The following is a 12,054-nucleotide window of genomic DNA, read 5'->3' on the forward strand; positions in this document are numbered from 1 at the left end:
AAAATGAGCAAAAATAAATGTAAAAATGACTAAAAAAAGACACAAAACCATGATGACACAATTATCCTAAAAGTGACGGGATTATTGAGTATAAATTACAGTTTTTACTGATATTACATTTACATACGCTCACTGTATTTTTTACAGTGGAGTTCTGGCAACCACAGCTGCCGGTATGTTTAAATTAAACAGACTTTTTTTACAGTGTCGTTTTTTATTTCTTATTTTTTGTCAGTTTTTTTTTGCAGTGTGCCTCTTTAAACTTTTTTTTCCTCTTGTTCCTCTTTCTCAGTGACTCTGAGACATTCTGGTGATTTTCTCCCTCCTCCTTTCTCTCCGTTGGTGTGAAGCCTTATAATTATTTCTCAAACCATCTGTGACTCACTGTTGCTGCTTCTTTTACTGCAGAATAATCATGACACAGCAAAAATGCTCCTGATACCTGTTATCAAAGCCACCTCGCCCGCTTCCTGTTCCCTTTGTCTCGACTCCTTGTCTTTTAGATTGAGTCCTGATCAGATTAACATGAGCACTTATACAAAAGCTGACCTGTGGTTTTATAAGCAGTGGTTCTACCAGGCTGGCCGGGTGTGGTGCATGTTCACAGGAACAGAAACCAGGAAAGTGTTGGCAAACTGACTTACTTGGAACTCATCCACTCCACACACACTTTACACACTTTACACACTTTACACCAGTGTGTTTGTACAGCAACACACACTGGTACAACTAAAGGTACATTTGTTTGGTAAAATATAAAGATAACAGCAAAAATAGCTGATAAGACTTTAATTTAAGAGCTGATATCTAGACATTTTCCATGGTTTTATTGATAATAACCAAAATCATTATCAAGAAAACCATGGAAAATGTCTAGATATCAGCTCTTGAACGGTGATGTAAAAATGATCAAAAAAAGACAAAAAAACAAAAAAAAACACAAAATGACCAAAAACAAATGTAAAAAATTACCAAAAAAAGACACAAAATGACAAAAAAAAGATCAGAAATAAATGTAAAAGTGACAAAAAAAACACAAAATGACCAAAAATAAATGTAAAAATGACTAAAAAAGACACAAGATAACAAAAAATAAACACAAAATGACCAAAAATAAATGTAAAAATGACTAAAAAAGACACAAAATGACAAAAAAAGACACAAAATGACCAAAAATAAATGTAAAAATGACCAAAAAAGACACAAAATGAAAAAAAAGTGACGTAAACATGACCAAAAAGGACAAATAAGTATCGAAATAGACACAAATTAACAAAAAATACAATCATGAAAGAAAAAATTTAGACCAGCCTTGTTTTCTTCAATTTCTTCTAACCCAAATATAATGATAACAACGAAAATAGCTGATAAGAATTTAATGTAAGAGCTGATATCTAGACATTTAACATGGTTTTATTGATAATGATTTTGGTTATTATCAAGAATGTTTCCATCACTGTAGATGTAAAAATGATCAAAAAAGACACAAAATGACCTAAAATAAATGTAAAAATGAAAAAAAAAGACACAAAATGACAAAAAAATGATGTAAACGTGACCAAAAAAGACACAAAATGACAAAAAATAAATGTAAAAATGACCAAAAAAGACCCAAAATAAAAAAATTAAAAAAGACCAACAATAACTGTAAACCATGATGACACAATTATCCTAAAAGTAACAGGAATATTCAGTATGTATTACAAATTTTGCTGATATTTACATTTACATACGCTCACTGTATTTTTAACAGTGAAGTTCTGGCAACCACCAGTATTTTACCGTAAATTAAACAGAAACAGTGTAGTTATTTATTTCTTATTTTTTGGGAATTGTCAGGTTTTTGCAGAGCCTCGTAAAACTTTTTTCTCTTGTTCCTCTTTTTCAGTTTCTCTGAGACACTCCGGTGTTTTGCTCCCAGAAACCAGGAAAGTGTTGGCAAACTGACTTACTTGGAACTCATCCACTCCACACACACTTTACACACTTTACACACTTTACACACTTTACACACTTTACACACTTTACACCAGTGTGTTTGTACAGCAACACACACAACACATGCAGCTCAAAGTGGCGACATACAGTTTTAATGCCTGGTACAATTAAAGGTACATTTGTTTGGATAAATATAATGATAAGAACAAAAATAGCTGATAAGAGTTTAATTTAAGAGCTGATATCTAGACATTTAACATGGTTTTGGTTTGGTTTTGGTTATTATCAAGAATGTTTCCATGTATGTAAAACTTACCAGAAGAAAACACAAAACGAGCAGAAATAAATGTAAAAACTCTCAAAAAAGACACAAAATGACCAAAAATAACTGTGAAAATGACCAAAAAAAGACATAAAATGACAAAAAAAAAACACAAAATAACCAAAAATAAATGTAGAAATGACACAAAATGACCAATAATAACTGTAAAAATGTCCAAAAAGACACAAAAAGACCAAAAATAAATGTAAAAATGACCAAAACCCCCACAAAATGACCAGAAATAAATATAAAAATGACTAAAAAAGACACAAAATGACAAAAAGAAAATAATGTAAAAAAGACCAAAAAGGACAAATGGAAGAAAAAAAATTAGACCACCATTGTTTCTTCAATTTCTTGTTCATTTTAATGCCTGATGCAACTAAAGGTTCATTTGTTTGGACAAATATAACTCTGCAAGAGTTACAAGTTAACAAGAGTTGTATGGGAGAGAAAAAGACTGGACCTCCCAGACACATGTTTTTTTATACTACGATCTCTTAACACACATCAACTGTACTCAGCTGATCTCCATTTCTCTTTTCACTTTGATATTAAAGAGGCTTTTTTGCAAAAAAAAATTTAAAAAGGCCAAATTATATTGACCATGATTTCATGTGTAAAAGCAACAAAAGGGTGAAACATCCAAAGGGGATGAAGACTTTTGCAAGCCACTGTATGTACAATGTTCAGCAACCTGCAATGTCCAGAATAGCTGGCACTGTGCCATGACATATATATGAGTGTCTCTGTCACAATCCATTCATCTCCTGTCAGCATGTCTGAGTCTGACGTCAGATGGAATAAATGCACATTAAACAATCACTTCTCCACTTGTTCTTTTCCTCTAACGAACCACTAAATACACTATCAGGACAGGTTTGACGTATAACTCAGAGGCACGGGGAAGCAGAGTCTGCTGTGGTTTAGAGATTCTGCTGAATGGACCTCCGTCATCAGACAAATACACTGGAAAGGAGAAGTCTGTTTCATTAACAGGAATTCATTTGGAGCGATGCTTCCAGGCATCCCCTGGCATTCCCCGAACTCCTGACAGCAGGTATAAATAGTCAGATAAATATACCAGATAAATATCCCCCCCATATTCAGCATTTTCGTCTCCCTGGCGCGTCGCCATTTTTCCATTAGCTCTGTGTTTCTGTTGTTAGGTGAGGTTACCGCTAGGTGAGGTTACCACTAGGTGAGGTTACCGCTAAGTTAGGTTACCGATAGGTGAGGTTACCGATCGGTGAGGTTACCGCTAGGTGAGGTTACCACTAGGTGAGGTTACTGCTAAGTTAGGTTACCGATAGGTGAGGTTACCGATCGGTGAGGTTACCGCTAGGTGAGGTTACCGCTAGGTGAGGTTACCGCTAGGTGAGGTTACCGCTAAGTTAGGTTACCGATAGGTGAGGTTACTGCTAGGTGAGGTTACCGCTAGGTGAGGTTACCGCTAGGTGAGGTTACCGCTAAGTTAGGTTACCGATAGGTGAGGTTACCGATCGGTGAGGTTACCGCTAGGTGAGGTTACAACTAGGTGAGGTTACCGCTAGGTGAGGTTACCGCTAAGTTAGGTTACCGATAGGTGAGGTTACCGATAGGTGAGGTTACCGCTAGGTGAGGTTACCGCTAAGTTAGGTTACCGATAGGTGAGGTTACCGATCGGTGAGGTTACCGCTAGGTGAGGTTACCACTAGGTGAGGTTACCGCTAAGTTAGGTTACCGATAGGTGAGGTTACCGATAGGTGAGGTTACCGCTAGGTGAGGTTACCTCTAGGTGAGGTTACCGCTAGGTGAGGTTACCACTAGGTGAGGTTTTGTTTTGGGGGGTTTTTTGGTAATTTTATGTCTTTTTTGTAATTTTGTGTGTTTTTTAAAGTAATTTAGGGGTTTTTTGGTCATTTTGTGTCTTTTTTTGGTTATTTCGTTTTTCAAAAACTCTCCATCCACTCTCAACCACTCCATCCGAATCATCCCAGAAGTCTTCCTCTTCCATCTCATGCCACCATCACAACTTCAGTCTCCAGCTTCGTCCTCCTCACTCTGTCCCACAGTCTCTTTACCTCTAACAGACTCTTGACACACTCTCCTCTGAGGATTATCCTTACCTCGTTTCCATGGTAGAAACGTTTGAAGCCACCTCCTCTGCTCCTGCCATCACTCTTCTTCCAGCTTCCCTCATATAAGCCAGTTGTTCCCTTGCGTTGCCAGTAATGTTGCCAACATTCAAAATCCTGGCTGTCCTTTCCTCCATCTCCTTCGCCCAACAGTATCACAGTTTCCACCAAAAGTAGATAGGACTTCATTGTCCACCATGGTGGAAATTTTTCTTTGGCTTCTCCAATATATAAATATCAATGGCGGACGTTGGTAAACCTGGCCCAGGTTTGGTTTGGCATCAGTTTTAAGATGGCTTTTATCACCGGCTTGTTTATTCCCAGTGGCTGGTGGCTTGGATGGAATAATGAATACATTTACAGTCATGGAAAAAATATTAGACCACCCTTGTTTTCTGTAATATCATTTGTTTGGATAAATATAATGATACAACAAAAATAGCTGATAAGAGTTTAATAAGAGAGCTGATATCTAGACATTTTCCATGGTTTTATTGAATATTATTTTGGTTATTGCCAAGAAAACTATGGACAATGTCTTATATTATTGTATTTTATTGTTTTATTGTTTTAATATCTTTTTTATTGTATTTATTGTGTTTATCTTTCTGTGCAGCACTTTGGAAAACTTGTGTTTGCTAAAAACATGCTATACAAATTAAATGGATTGGATTGGTTTGAAATATAAGAAAGGTTTTAACAAATAAACAAGTAAAACATATTTAAAAAGTATTCACACTATACAATTTAAACAAGTAGAAATATACTAAGTATTACCAATTTAAACAAAAATAAAATAAAACAATTAGAAACTTTATGTACAGTGTAGACAGAGTCAGCATGGATATGGACCATTGCACAGAGAATATAGATGGATGGATGGATGATTGGATGGATGGATGGATGGATGGATGGATGGATGGATGGATGGATGGATGGATGGATGATTGGATGGATGGATGGATGGATGGATGGATGGATGGATGGATGGCTGTGTGAGTGGGTTTGTTGATGGTTGGTTGGTTGGGTGGATGGATGGATGGATGGATGGATGGATGGATGGATGGATGGATGGATGGCTGTGTGAGTGGGTTTATGGTTTGTTGGTTGGGTGGGTGGATGGATGGATGGATGGATGGATGGATGGATGGATGATTGGATGGATGGATGGATGGATGGATAGATAGATAGATAGATAGATAGATAGATAGATAGATAGATAGATAGATAGATAGATAGATAGATAGATAGATAGATCATAGTGCAGTGATTGGGATTGGGACCAGAGATAACAGTCCTTCACACGCTGAATCAAATCATTCCTGTCTTGGTTGAGGTTTTGGCCTGTTTTCTGTCTTCTCCTCCCCTTGACCCACTTCCTGTCGGGGGCGTGTTCTGTGGGTGTGGCCTCCAGTTTCCCAGCCGCTCCAGCCGCAGACACACCTGTTCCCCATCAGTGTGATCTAGCTCACCGACAGGTACCTGGCTCCTTCACCTGCTCACCACCAGATCGTTGACAGATCGTTCGGTAACACCTCAGGCTCTTTCCCATCACTGTTTTTTCCCACTGATTCTCATATGTTTCTTTTTATGAGCTCTTCATGTTTTTCATCTGTAGAGAACCGACTCCTTTCCTTTTTACAGTTTCCCACCCTATGTCTGGATCTGACTGCCAGCCCTCCCCTGCCTCTTGCCACATGGATTATCACCTTTGTACGACGGCAAAGTAGGGTGAAGTATGAAAAAAAATAATAAATGCAGACCCGGGGGAGGGGGGTAATATTTTGAGAATAAAGTCTCAGATTTATGAGATTAAAAGTGACAAATCTACGAGAAAAAAGTAGCAGATTTATGAGAAAAAAATTGCAAATCGATGAGATTAAACGTGGCAAATCTGTGAGAAATTTTTTTACAGATTTATGAGATAAAAGTGGCAAATCTAGAAGAAAAAAGTTGCAGATTTATGAGATTAAAAGTGACAAATCTAGAAGAAAAAAGTTGCAGATTATTATTATTATTTGCTATGTTTACAGGAAATATACCAGATAAAACTGTAATAATAATTACAGTAATAATACTATTAATAAAACTGTTCGTAACTGACTCTTTTATGTCTATACTCAGGTGTCCTTTGGAAGAAAAAAACTTTTCTTTAATTTCCCAAGGTTTCTCAGTTTTCCAGGCACCGTGGGAACCTCAACTATGTTCCTTTTATTATGTAATTAGAAGTCAGGTTCTACTACATACTGCTGAGAGACAAGCACACACAGGAGCAGCTCCGCTCCCACCGAGCTGCAGCTGCAGAGGGACAGACATGCAGCAGGTGAACACAGACAATAATAATAATAATCAGTTATCTGAACAACGTTAGACACAAAGACACTGGAGGCCAAAGTGATCCGTCTCTGTTTAAAGACACGGAGACTCCAGAACACACAGTTCATTATAAAACACTCAGCAATTTATAAATGGTGCAACACTGGAAAGTCCTGTAAAAGTGCTACAGTGTGTGTGTGTGTGTGTGTGTGTGTGTGTGTGTGTGTGCGTGTCTGTGTTTTTGTGTGTCTGTGTGTTTTTTTGTGCATGTGTCTGTGTGTGTGTGTTTGTGTGTCTGTGTGTGTTTTTGTGCATGTGTCTGTGCATGTGTGTGTGTGTGCGTGTCTGTGTGTTTTTTTGTGCATGTGTCTGTGCATGTGTGTGTGTGTGTGTGTGTGTGTGTGTGTGTTTGTTTGTTTCTGTGTGTTTGTGTGTGTGTGTGTGTGTGTGTGTGTGTGTAAGTGTGTGTGTGTTTGTGTCTGTGTGTGTGTGTGTGTGTGTGTGTTTCTGCTTATGCGTTTGTGTGTGTGTGTGTGTGTGTGTGTGTGTTTCTGCTTATGTGTTTGTGTGTGTGTGTGTGTGTGTGTGTGTGTGTGTGTGTGTGTGTAATCATTTGTCATACATTTTGTCAAAATTTGTCTCCTACAAAAAAGTGCAACGATAAGGGTAATGAATGTTTATGAGGTTTATGTTTATACGTATGGGCCATAATTTATTCTTCCCTCTCACATACACTATTTTACCTCACCGTATCGCAAAATGCTTCAAATCACAATAAAATCACATCGTGACTCAAGGATCAGCATAAAATCGTTTCGTGGGGCCGATACCCTGATTGACACCTTGAGTAGATGGAGCCTTTGTGTAGATAATTATTGTAGTCGTCTATTTTGTTATATTGTTGTATTTGTTTTGGGTAGAATTGTCCAAAATGTATGAATACAGCTTGCATTTGAGTCTAAGTGAGTACACTGCAAAAAAAGTGTGTCTAAAAGCAAAATAAAATCACTAAATCTGAGGGAAATGATCTTGCTGCATGGACAGATAATTTACACCTTGATGAAGATTTCTTAAATTAAGATTATTAAATCTAGAAACAAGCATGTTGAACACTTAAAATAAGAAATTAACTCTTAAAACAAGATAAATTAAAGCTGCAAGGAACTGGCCCGAGCAGAGTGACCTGATGATTATTGGTTTCTTATTTAGAAGTGTTAGATAATTTATCTTGTTTTAAGAGTTAATTTCTTATTTTCAGTGTTCAACATGCTTATTTCTAGATTTAATAATCTTAATTTAAGAAATCTTGTCAAGGTAAATTATCTGTCCATGCAGCAAGATCATTTCCCTCAGATGTACTGTTTTATCTTCTTTTTAGACACACATTTTTACCTTTTTTGCAGTGTGTTTCTCTGTTTGTGCCACGAGTGTCATTTAATGTGGCTCAGCTCAGATATATAGTAAAAGATGATGAGTTCTGCAGCTTTGGTTGAACTGTTTATTTGTTGTTTTATTTTATTTTATTAAGTGTTTTCCCTATATTTTCTTTGTGTTTGATATTTGCCTCCAGTGTGTTGCCGTGTTTGGAGGAGAGAATTATAAATCTGTTTGTGCATGGTGGTGATATCTAACTGGTTATGACATTATTTTCTTTTCTCCTCTTCAATGGAAATATGTGCTGTCATAACAAGTATTAATACACACTGACGGTTGTGATCTTTACAGGCTTTTCCCACCGACCCCGCCCTCCTAAACAGGATTTTCATTCACCACCTCCTCTGACCTCCTGCCTGCTGCTCCTCTCACTATTGGGACTGATAATACTATACAATTATTACAATCCAAGTAATAAATAAAGTGAAACGACTTCCAGTTCAGGCTGACAGGAGCATGTATGGAGTAACTGCTGCCAAACCACAAATATCTCCTTTTTATTGCATTTATTTTTTATTGTTACTGCACATTATTCTTACGATTTTATCCTGATACTTGAGTCAAGATACGATATTATTGTGATTTGAAGCATTTTGCGATATAGTGAGTGTTGCGATACAATACATTGCGATTTAACTGTTTCCCGACTTTTTTCTCATAAATCTGCTACTTCTTTCTTCTAGATTTGAAAATATATGAAATATTTATCCAGGCGTTATGAAATTACAGCAAATGTTTTCATGAGGAATAAAGGGGGAAGCTGTCTTTAAAACTAGAGATATATCCTATATCCTGCACTGAAGACGGTTCACACTTCAGAACCTTCTTGTTATGTATTAAAATGTGTGATGACTTCATCCAGTCCTCCCCAGCTCTGTGTTTACACGTCCTACACTAACTTCCCCTGTCATTACACATCAGCCACTCCTCCGTCCTGCAGGAGCCTCATTCCTGCCATTCCTCCACCTGAGCCACATGCTCCCACCTCCACAATCAGCTCTGCAGGTTATATATATATATATATATATATATACACAGTGTTCTAGTATTTTGCATGTCTGATCTAGTAGTCTGATGATAATCTGCCTGTTTGCTCTGACTGTCTGTGTGGTGTTGACCTTTGGCTGAGGGAAACTGGACTGTTATTTTAGTCTGTCTGTGACTTGTGCTTGTTTATTTTCTGCATATTTCTTATGGTAACATTGGAGTTGCTTTTACATGGTGTGAACCTAAATTCTGTAGTAGAATTTATAAATAAATCTGTGATTCATACATATATTTGCCACGTTTAATCTCATAAATCTGCCACTTTTTTGTCATAGATTTGCCACTTTAAATCTAATGAATCTGGAACTTTTTTCTTCAAGATTTGCCACTTTAAATCTCATAAATCTGCAACTTTTTTCTTCTAGATTTGGCACTTTAAACGTATTAAATCTGCAACTTTTTTCTTCTAGGTTTGCCATGTAATGTTTAATCTCATAAATCTGCTACTTTTTCTCCTAGGTTTGTCACTTTAAATCTCATAAATCTTCAACTTTTTTTTCTAGATTAGCCACTTTAAATCTAATAAATCTGCAGCTTTTTTCTTCTAGATTTGTCACTTTTCTCCTAGGTTTGCCGCTATTATTCTCATAAATCTGCACCTTTTTTAGTAAAGTTAATAAACTGGACTGTTATCTGTCTGTGACTTGTGCTTGTTTATTTTCTGCACATTTCTCATGGTAACATCGGAGTTGCTTTTACATGGTGTGAACCTAAATTCAGTTGTAGAATTGTCATTTTTCGCCTCATTGTCGTGTACTCTGCCAACATGCAGCCATCAGTGATCCAGCTGTGTTCCCACTCCTCAGAGAGTCCTCTGAATGCACCAGCTGGGGATGGAGGGCTGAAGGTGAGAGGAGTAATGCAAGTTTGTCTGGGAATCAGGCCATAAACAGACATGAGAGACTGTGTGAGAGGTGACTGTGTGTCCTTGCTGCCTCCTCCTTCAGAAGCCTGTCCAACTCAAAGGGATCGGACTCTTTTTGTGTGTCTGCTTCTCCTTTGTTTCTTCTCTCCTGCCTTTAAATACTTGTCCTGACAAGAGTGTTTAGCTGGAGGGGAGCGTATCCAATCTGCACAGAGATTTTTCATCCCACACAGAAGGAACAAAAGAGAGAAAATCCCCCTTTATCTCAGCCGTTCTCTCCTTCTGTTGGTGGTGACCGCCGGCGCTTTGACTCTGACAGCTAGTCCAGCGACACACACACACACACACACACACACACACACAATTAGTAAAACACTTGTGCTTTGCCATAACTGCACTACCTGGTGGAGAATTACACAACATGAAACAGTCTTTCTGTGTTGTCAGTCACACACCTGAACCACAGAACCAAACCACTGCAACTCAGACAGGATTGATTCTCATGTGATCTCATAATATCGTGACATAATATATAAATTCAGCTGCTGGTGACATTTTGGAAAACTAAAATACTACAGGTGTGAATCAGCGTATCGGCCCCACGATACAATTTTATCCTGATTCTTGAGTCATATTATTGAGATACAAAATCCATTTAAATACAATATACTGTGATTTTTTTTTTAGTAACTTTGTTTGTTCCTTTTGGTTATTTTATGTCTTTTTACCAATTTTGTCTTTTTGTCAATTTTTCGGTCATTTCGTGTCTTTTTTAGTTATTCTTATCTTATCTTTTTTTTAAATGTTGTGTCTCTTTAAGTAATTTAGTTTTTTTTCAATCAATTTGTGTCTTTTTTAGTAATTTTGTTTGTTCTTTTTAGTAATTTTGTGTCCTTTTTTCGGTCATTTTTTGTCTTTTTTGGTTATTTAACATCATTTTTGAAATTTTGTGTCTCTTTAAGTAATTTCGTTTTTTGGATCATTTTGTGTCTTTTTTAGTTATTTAAAGTCTTTTTTGTAATTTTGTGTCTTTTTTAAGTAATTTATAATTTTTCGGTCATTTTGTGTCTTTTTTTAGTTGTTTTTTTTTATTCATTTTATGTCTTTTTTTTTGGTCATTTAATGTCTTTTTTTTATAGTAATTTTGTATATATATATATATATATATTTTAAAAGCCTAGCATTATTTTGCCAACTTCCAGACAAGATATCCTAAACATGGTCTTCTAGTTTCATATGATACCAGTATATTCCTGAAAGTGGCCACTACGGCCTCCAGAAATTCTAAATATGGATACTTGGTGGCCATGAATCTATATAATATCGGCACATAAAGTATCGCAATACTATGCTGTATCAATTATTTCCCCAACCTCTACCATCTTCTGTTTGAATGTGTTTCTTTATGATTAAAAGAGTTTAAGCTGAAGCACTGACAGTGTGAGTGTGAGTATAAAACCCCGGTCTTCTCTTCACTCGCTGCCAGATCGTTTGGTCACCCAGTGTGGTGGATCCTCATCTCTCGGCCTCTTTAGTCTGTTTGATATCTCCTGTTCTGTTTATTCCCTCTCTATTATATCGGAGGTAAAGCACAGTGACTGATTTGTAATTAAAGGCCAGTACAGCACCACATCTGCAGGTCTCATGTGGTTCCACAGTTTCTCAGAGAGAAAGAAGCTCATGCTGCTCCAGTGTTTTTTTTTAATCTTCTAATCAGTAGGGACTCATAATCTATTCAGCTGCTGCTTCAGCAAACTGAACAGAGAAGAAAAGAAGCAAGAGAAAAATGTGAGAATGTTCAATTTGGAGCATGTTGCCTGTCTGCTGAAGGCTGAGCTGAGTCCTGCTGCCAACACCACATTTACCTGTTCATCTGAAATATAGACCAGTGGTGTGGGCTGCATGGACAGGCAGGGAGAAGACAATGGCTGTAATCAGAAATGAAGCAGACCAGTGTTCAGCCAACACATCCCATCTTTGTGGAGGACTGGGCCGCTTGTGAGTGCTTTGGGATG

The sequence above is a fragment of the Centropristis striata genome, chromosome 12 (genome assembly GCF_030273125.1).
Source record: "Centropristis striata isolate RG_2023a ecotype Rhode Island chromosome 12, C.striata_1.0, whole genome shotgun sequence".
In the NCBI taxonomy this organism is placed as follows: domain Eukaryota; kingdom Metazoa; phylum Chordata; class Actinopteri; order Perciformes; family Serranidae; genus Centropristis; species Centropristis striata.